General features: G+C 42.0%; 1 protein-coding gene across 1 annotated transcript in view; it reads left to right on the forward strand.

The window, feature by feature from the left end:
- The first annotated feature begins 81 nt into the window (after positions 1 to 81).
- LYST (lysosomal trafficking regulator) overlaps positions 82 to 8,255 on the forward strand; it is a 75,976-nt gene continuing 67,802 nt past the window's right edge. The window contains 1 exon segment of the mRNA XM_019612808.2: positions 82 to 307. The gene's annotated coding sequence lies outside the window, so the exon portion shown is untranslated.

Raw genomic sequence — 8,255 nt, forward strand, 5'->3', positions numbered from 1 at the left:
CGGGGCCTCCGAGCCGGGCTGTCACCTGTGTGCCCGCTGTAAGCAATAGGCAGGGGGGCAACGAGAGCTCCTGTGTGGTATTCCGCAGTCATGGGAGCCGGCATGAGGAGAACGTGTGGAGATGCTTCTCTGGGAGGAAGTATTAGTTAACTTTTACGTACCACCTAGCGTTCCTAAATGAAACCCTGCTCTGCCTCTTAGGTCTTCATAAGCTGAGAGTGTGTGCTGGAGGACAAAATGCTGTGCATAAGGGAAGCAGGGTGACGGAAGAAGTCAGGAGGGTGGACTGGCTGTGTGATCGAGTGCGGTGAGCTGGGAACCGGGAAAGCATCCGGTGTGGGTATAGATGGGAGCCAGGTGAAAGTCGGGACAGGAGGCACCTTTGATTGTAAGTGCCACATGAGCCAGTCAGAGCTATGTGAAAGTATCTGGAGGAAACTTGTCGGTGATACAGACCCGTGCTACTGCCAAGGTCGTATTGCTGCCTGTGGGGTGGTGTGATAACCTGTGGCAGAAGCTGTTAGGAGATGGTTTTTACTCATGTGTGTGCTAGGTAGCAAAGAAGAGATGCTTGCAACACTTAACTGCAGGAAATATCTGTAGGAGAGGTGGATCTGTTGACATTGGCTGCATTTGCTTGCTTGACCAGGGGGCAGTTCTGCATGGAGCTTTTATTGGAATGGAGCCTTAGGGTGTGAGAAGCCATAAAAGTACGGTGGGTTTCCTCTTCTTTAACTGTAAGCTGGCAGGCCATTATCAGCCGTGTGAAGATGAAGGTATCCTATTAATTTAGGAAATGTGCAGTATAATGACCCCAAGAGTTTCTGTTGAACACTTAAAATATTCAGTGAATGAAGAACAGGAGTGCTTTCATGCCTTGTCATAGATAAAGAGAAATCAGCCTTTTTGTGTGGTGTTCTAATTTCATTCCTGATCAGGTTTTGGAAAGAGAATCTTGAAAGTTAAAAGCAAGTAGTTTTCCTTGCTGTGCTTCTGAAACCAGCATTTAGAAGTGAGAGCTCAGGAAGGCACTTAGTTGTTACCTGCTGTATGGAATTTGCATGGATTTCTTCAGTGGAGTTTTTTTGTCACCACCTTCCAGCTTTCCCTCTTTCCCCCATCAGTTTTTAGAGTGTGCTCAGAGTGCTTCTGTTTTTAAAATGTTGAATTGTAATATTTTCTGTTGAGTCAGTAACCATGTAGTTAGATTTCTTAAATGCTTCTTTCATGTCTTCCTTTCTCAGTCCTCTGTAGCCTTTAGTGCGCCTCTGTTTCGGTTTGTAGGGCAGCTCTAGACAGTGAGAAAAGAGACTGAGAGCACTTGAGCAGTAGCAAAAGATCTATGGGAAATAAAACACTGAGTATCTAAACAATGGGGAAGAGAAACTGTATGTTCTTACCGCTTATTGCAAGTATGTTGCTGCTTTTATTTCACTTTCATAGTGCTGAGCTTAACTCTAAAGAAATACTAACAAGTGCTTCAGGAAGCTCTTGGTTCTGAGTTTTTTTTTTTTACTCTCAGTGATTTCTTTAATGATGCATCCTTATTAATATGCAATTGTAAATTCTTTTAGCTTGTGCAGACACTTGAGTTTCCTTTGTATTTGAAGAATTTTGCTGTTATCATGCTGATATTTTTTTTCAAATGAGATAATACAACACGGAGAATTCTGAACCCAAAATTGGTTCTTATCTTTTGTGGCTAGAAGGGTACAGAGGGAAAGGGGGGTGAAATGATTATATTGTAAGGGGATCTTGTTGTGCCAGGAAGCACTTGCTGCCAAAAATGCTCTTACTTGTCCTCAGCAGATGAATTTAACTTGATTGGAGTAAACAGCCATCATAGACATGACCTCACCAAGGTCTCTCCTGTCTCTCTCTGAGGAGGTTCAGGCTCTGTGCACTTCTTAAATGAAGAGCTTCCCTAGCGGAGGGCTGTAGCAGCTGCTGCCCAAGATGTCATTGTTTAATATTGGTAATTGGTTTAGCTTCAGTGTGCTCTTCTTTAGGTTTTGGGAAAAGTAGTTTGTATTAGTTTATAAACATTGTTATATGTAAGGAAGGGGAGGTTATATTTGTTTGGGGTCATTTTATACCATCTTTTTCAGCTTAAGGTGATTGTGAGCGTCAGTGGTTCTGGTGCATCATTGCTTGACGCTATCTAAAGGCCTATGAATCTTCATCAAGTAATTGGGCTCATTATCAGAGCTATCAGCTGCTGTATTACCACTGTTTTGGAGGTGGTGAATCTGTTCTCAAGACCAGGTAGAAGAGATCCAGGCACTTGTATTCATTACCATGGCTCTGATTTGTCTGAACCAGCTGAGCTGTCCCAGCAGCTCCAAAATGCTGCAGGGAAGAGCCACATGCTCCCCTTTACTGCCCTCAGCACGGTGATTCAACAGAAAGATAGTCTGTCTGGAAAAAGGAATAGTTTTTCACAAACCTGTGGTAGTGAATGCATGCAGAAGAAAGGGAGTGAGCAGCCAGGAGGGCTGAGCTGCCCTGCTTAGCATCACCCTTGCTGCCTCTTGGGGGGGGGGGAACAGGGGGTAGGGGGGGCTTCTGCTTTGACTCAGCAGAGCATCTGTGTCAGCAGTTGGTGATTTGGGAGGAACTAATAAAACAGTTTGGTATGTAGCTGACTTAGATTTTTCCTTCTCCCTGTTCTGGTTCGGACATTGTGTTTCAGAATGTTTTTCTGTGATGTGTTGAAATTAGTGCATGGGAATGCCTCAACCCCAGATAAAAGTGTGCAGAAATGATACTGACTGCGTGAAGGGGAGGGGAAAAGAGAAAGATGTCATGTGCAGTCTTTGTGGAAGAACTATTAGCTCTGCTTGGCTCATGGTTGCAGCCTGGGGCTGGTTAAAATCCCCTTTCCTTAGAAAATCAGACTTTGTTCTGTTATTAGAGTCTTGTGTGTGATTTTTAAGGCACTGTGCTTTGTGGCTAGGCAGTGCAAATCTAATACTGTGGGGTGAGAGCAAAGTAGAACAAGAATGCAGTACTTCAGTGTATGTTGAAGAAGAGGGAGGTATGTAATGCTGTGCTCCATGTGGTAGTTCTGCGATAGTGTTATTTCTTGATACACACAGAAGCAACTGTTACATGTTGGCTCCTGGATGTTTAAATTGCACCGGCTTGCTTTGATGCCACCACTACCCATTTCATCATCTTCCACTGTCTGTGTCTGAGTACTGCTTCTCTGGCCCATTCTTAGCCCTCTTCCCCCACAGCTGTGTGTAGTGCTTTGAGCCACGTGGAGCAGAGGCTCTCTGGGTTGGTTCCTGGCACACAGCAAAAGAGCTCGTGTGTGCTTGCTGGGAACGTGAGAGGTGCGATAGTGGGGGAGCTGTGTCTGTGCCAGGTGCTCGGTCAACATCCTCTAACAATCCCAGTTAATCCTCATGTTTATTCATTCCTTTCGCTCCCTCCACTCACAAGTCAGCTTCTCAACTCCAGTTAAGTGTCACTGCTGCAAGAGAAAGTGCGTGGGCACAGAGTACTGAATGCAGGTGGGAGGAGACATCCTGGTTCTTCAGACTTCTGACAGCAGAGGAAAAGCCATCCTATTTTCCCAAGAGAAAATTGGGAAGTGGGAAATCAGTCTGTAAAAGGGAATTATTGCTGGATAGTGCTGAATGCAAGGCTTTATTTGAAACATGAAACTGTTTATTTTGTAGAGGTCTATTTCAGCAGGTGACTGACTTTGTTCATTTCTCTCCAGTATTGTGGAGGAGATTTGTGTTCTTGAGGGAGATAAATGGCAGAATCACCTGACTAGATCTGTCAAACTTGTAGTTAACTGACTTGGTTCAGCCTTAACGAACTAACCAGGTCAGGAATGGCTAACAGAAATGGCAGTGTGAAGGGATGAACAGTTCTGTGCTCTGGAACAGAGTGAACTAGGAAGGAAGATATTTAGGATTTAAGGAGATATTCCTAAGTATTTGTAATTGTATTGCAGGAATTGATAGAAGTTTGACAGCATACTTTCATTGTAACATTTCAGGACTTGAAGTATGTATTTTTTGAGTCAGTATTTCAGACATTGAAATAGTCTTAATAAAGAAAAAAATGCAAGTCTGTCAACTTTTTTTTTTTTTAATGAAAGGTGGGAGAGCAAAGCCATCTTAACCTCAAATAGAGGGGAAACTATCAGAACTGGTTTTAGAAGCTTCCATTCCTTCAGTTAGGAAGTCATTTTTGTTATTGGGGGGGTCATGTTAAATCCCCAGTACTTTCAGCAAACATTGCATCTGGTGCTTGGTTACCGAAAGCACTATTTCACTATATATGCAGTCTTCATCTGGCATAATTTGTTTCCCAAACTATTTCATCCACTTAAAATCTTGTTTGTATGTGATAGATGTTTATAGTTTGAAGGGCATCTTGAAGTTGGGCTATTTTGTGCTTTCTGGATGGATTTAGGGCTTCCTACAGTGTTTCAAAATTTTCTTTAATATCTGTCTATCTGTTAGTAGGAATAGAGGGAAATTTCACGCTTAGACATTATATGGGGTTAAATATAAGCTGCTTTCCTCCCATTTCTATTGGGGAGAAGCTGCCCGAAGTGAGGTTTGATGCGACTCCTTTTGGCTGTAGTTGTCGTGCTGGCTGCCTGCAGGCAACTCAGTGCAAGAGGGTCGGCACAGCTGGAACAGATGTCTGTGCTGCAGAACCTGAGAGGTGCAGGGTCAGCTTCCCTAAGGCAACTAAAACTGCTTGCACTTGAAAAGGAAGTTGGCATGCTGAGCTTAACTGGAGCAAGTGTGTGAAACTCTTAAATACTATGGGAAATGATGGTTTTTTTTTCGTATCACTTTCAGAATTGCTACTTGCTGCTTTGTCTCTTAATTACTCCTAGAAAACATGGATTTCACAGACGAGTTTTTTAAAATCCCAGAAGCAGAATTAGCCTTCTGCATGTTAATGACCTTCTTGTCTTATTCATCTGCTCTGCATGATTACCTCAGACACAATGGCCAAGTTTATCTTCAGCACCATACTTTCTAATTTTAATCCTCAAACAATGTAGCTTTCAGTTTCAGGAATAGCATATTCTCACTCATAACCTCTTCAGCAAGAGTGCCTCAAGACACTGCTCAACTCTTTCTTCCCTCTTTGATCTTGCTGAGTATTGTTGCAATCGGAATGCATCATCTTGCAAATTAGAGAAGGATGTACACGGTCTTCCAGATCACGGTTTGGGTAGTATGTTAGATGCTTCAAGTCATTTCCAGGTGGTTGCAGTATGTTCTGCATCACATCCATACCGTTTCTCCCAGCTGTGTTGGAGACCACCTGATCTGCCATCCTGCGCAATAATGAAGGAGGGTCTTTGCAAGGTCAGTCACGTCTTGCAGGAGTTAGTGTTGGCTGGCTCTCTGCTGGAGAGGCCCTGAACTTCTGACTTACCTTCTGTGGTACCTGGTTTCTTCCCTGCTGCTGTTTACAGTCTGTGGAATTTAGTCTTTGTCTTCAAAGTCAGTCGTTGCTGTGCAACCACGACTGTCAGGACTTGCTCTCTGATCTCTTTTGGGGGTATGCATCAAATCTAAAGCTTGGAAGAAGATATTGAGTATTACATGCCTTATTTTAAATCAGGTTAAGAATGTAGCGGTCTGGAGAGTATTCTGAATGCGCGTTACTTGGGAGCTGTGCAATTTCAGTCTTTTCTCTTCTGAATGCTTTACTGAAGTTTTTAATCTTCTTCTGGTTCTCTTTTGAAATAATATCATGGTCTTCCATAGTTTATTTTTCTACCTAATTTCTGTCTTGTGTTGGAGATTTTTTCAGCGCTCCTTACAGATCCTGTCCTTCAGATAAGATCTGGAACACATTCTTGTCTTCTCTACTTGTGCTAACCAGGCTTATCTCTAGCACTTTCATGGTGTTACTAACAGCGTGGTGGGATTCTTCTTTGGAACATCTTACTTGCTTTCACAGAGACAGTCTTGTTAGTTTGTAACACAGTTAATGTTGCAATGATTACATTTAAAGACCCGCAGCTTTCACCATGCCTTTTCAAAGGCGTATTTATTCTCTCTGCCCTCAGGCACTGGTCTGAAAGATGTAAAATTAAATAATCTGGAATGCACACAGCGTGGCTGACAACTCTATTGTAGTTACTGTTTTGGGTAATAGAAAACCACAAGCTTAGCATAACTTGTACACAGCATATACTACACATGGTGTTAATGTGTGACTTGTGTGTAGGTAGCTGCTTGGGAACCGGTCTTTCATCAGTGCTGCATTTATCTTCTAGATGAGTCATGTTTTCTTTTAACTTGATTTCAGCCTTAACAAGAATGTGTGTCCAGGTGTTTCATTTTGGTTGATGACTCAATAAAATTGCACATTGAGTTGAGAAGCTGTCCCAAAACACTTGTGCAGTACGCAGCTAAGCAGAGGGATTCTTTGCTATATTCTGTTGCAGTGACATTCTTTTCAAACTCAATAGAGAGAAATTGTGGAAAATCTGCTAGCTTGTAAAGGGGATACAGATCTTCACAGCTCAAGGTGGAGCTTGCTGAGTATCTGAAAGTCAGCAAGAAAAACTTTCCTAACGCTGTGCACTGAATTTAACTTGGGTGGCACAAAGTCAGTATAGGGTTGCTCTGCTCCATTATGACAGCTTGCATTGCCCATTATTCCAAGAAAAAATACTTCAATCTTTAAGAACTCTTAATCTCACCCACTATTTCTTTTGAAATAATGGTTTTATCTATCAAGTAGATATTTAATGTGGCAAATCTAGTTCAAGACTGAGATATTAAAGCATGACAGTTTTCTACCGACAGATTTCCTCTTTCTTACATGATGTTCTACAAATGAGTAGAGAGTTGGCACTTAATTTTAGTCCCCAGGATAATACTTCTGAAAAAGTAAATATTAAGTACGGGAAGGATTTGCAGGTGCCACATGTCTCAAGTTTAACATTTGCTTCTTAAACCTCTTGAAACTGCAGTAATATAATATACTTTTTGTGTACAATTTCTGTCCTATGTTGATTGCTTCACAATCAAATTGGAAAAGCTGTTGTAGTCTGAGTTAAATGTTGGAAAAGTTGTTTGTGTTTTTTGCTGCTGTGGACACTTCAGTAGCCTGTGGTGCACCAAAAACTCCATCAAAATTCACTGGATTGGTGTTAATGAGGTGTTCCTAAAACGTCCTACTTCCTGACAAAGTAGGATAGCTAAGTTAAGGTACTACATGATGGATATTTTGGAAAGTGCCTTTTTCCTTAATGTGACTGGATTTAGCACAGCATTTGTCTGGCTTAGAACGGGAATTTCTAGTTTAGGAAGCACTGTGACATGGGTAGCTGGCTGTACACCTTATTAAAGGAAGCATTTTTATTTAAGGACTGGTTTTCTTGTTGCGGAGTGCCTTTTTTTGTTTGTTTTTAAGAAATACAGATGGTGCAATTCCCTGAACTGTAAGATAACATGCTTTCACATCCACTTTGTGGTAGAAATCTCTTAATCCCAGGTTGTATAAATATTGAGCTTCACAGATTAAAATTTTAATTGTTAGGCAGTGGAACATAAGCAGGCTGCAAGTTTGCGGGAGACTTAAGGTGTTTATAGAAGCAGACTCTTCTGTCTTGTGGTTTCTAAGACAAGCATCCCACTGATGTGAGAAAGGAGCTGAGTAACTTCTGATTTTATGTGATTGTAGCATTAGTAAGATGGTACGTACACAAACAACTTGTATATGCAGCAGCGCTATTGCTCTGAAGATCTCAACATATTTAATAGTGGTTATTAAAGTAATACTTGTTTACTGTAGTGGGAGCTTGGCATGTTTCCCTGGTTAGTGAAAAACACAGTGCATGCGTTATTTTTCCAAAGGTAGTGAGCATTCTTATTCATTTCTGTTAGTGACCTAGTGGATTGCCCAGAAGACTGAAAGCTGGTTAGTGAGGTCCTTAGTGAAACAAGACTATGTCAGACATTGGAAAAAGTAAAATAAAACTCTCGTCTCCCTGTGGTCTTAAGAAAAATTCTGTATCCTCATTTTAAACTAAGATGGGAGGTTTAGGTTAGATATTAGGAGGACATTTTTCACCCAGAGGGTGGTGACACACTGGAACAGGTTGCCCAAGGAGGCTGTGGATGCCCCATCCCTGGAGGCATTCAAGGCCAGGCTGGATGTGGCTCTGGGCAGCCTGGTCTGGTGGTTGGTGACCCTGCACATAGCAGGGGGGTTGAAACTGGATGATCATTGTGGTCCTTTTCAACCCAGGC

This window comes from Meleagris gallopavo, chromosome 2 (assembly GCF_000146605.3).
Source record: "Meleagris gallopavo isolate NT-WF06-2002-E0010 breed Aviagen turkey brand Nicholas breeding stock chromosome 2, Turkey_5.1, whole genome shotgun sequence".
Taxonomy (NCBI): domain Eukaryota; kingdom Metazoa; phylum Chordata; class Aves; order Galliformes; family Phasianidae; genus Meleagris; species Meleagris gallopavo.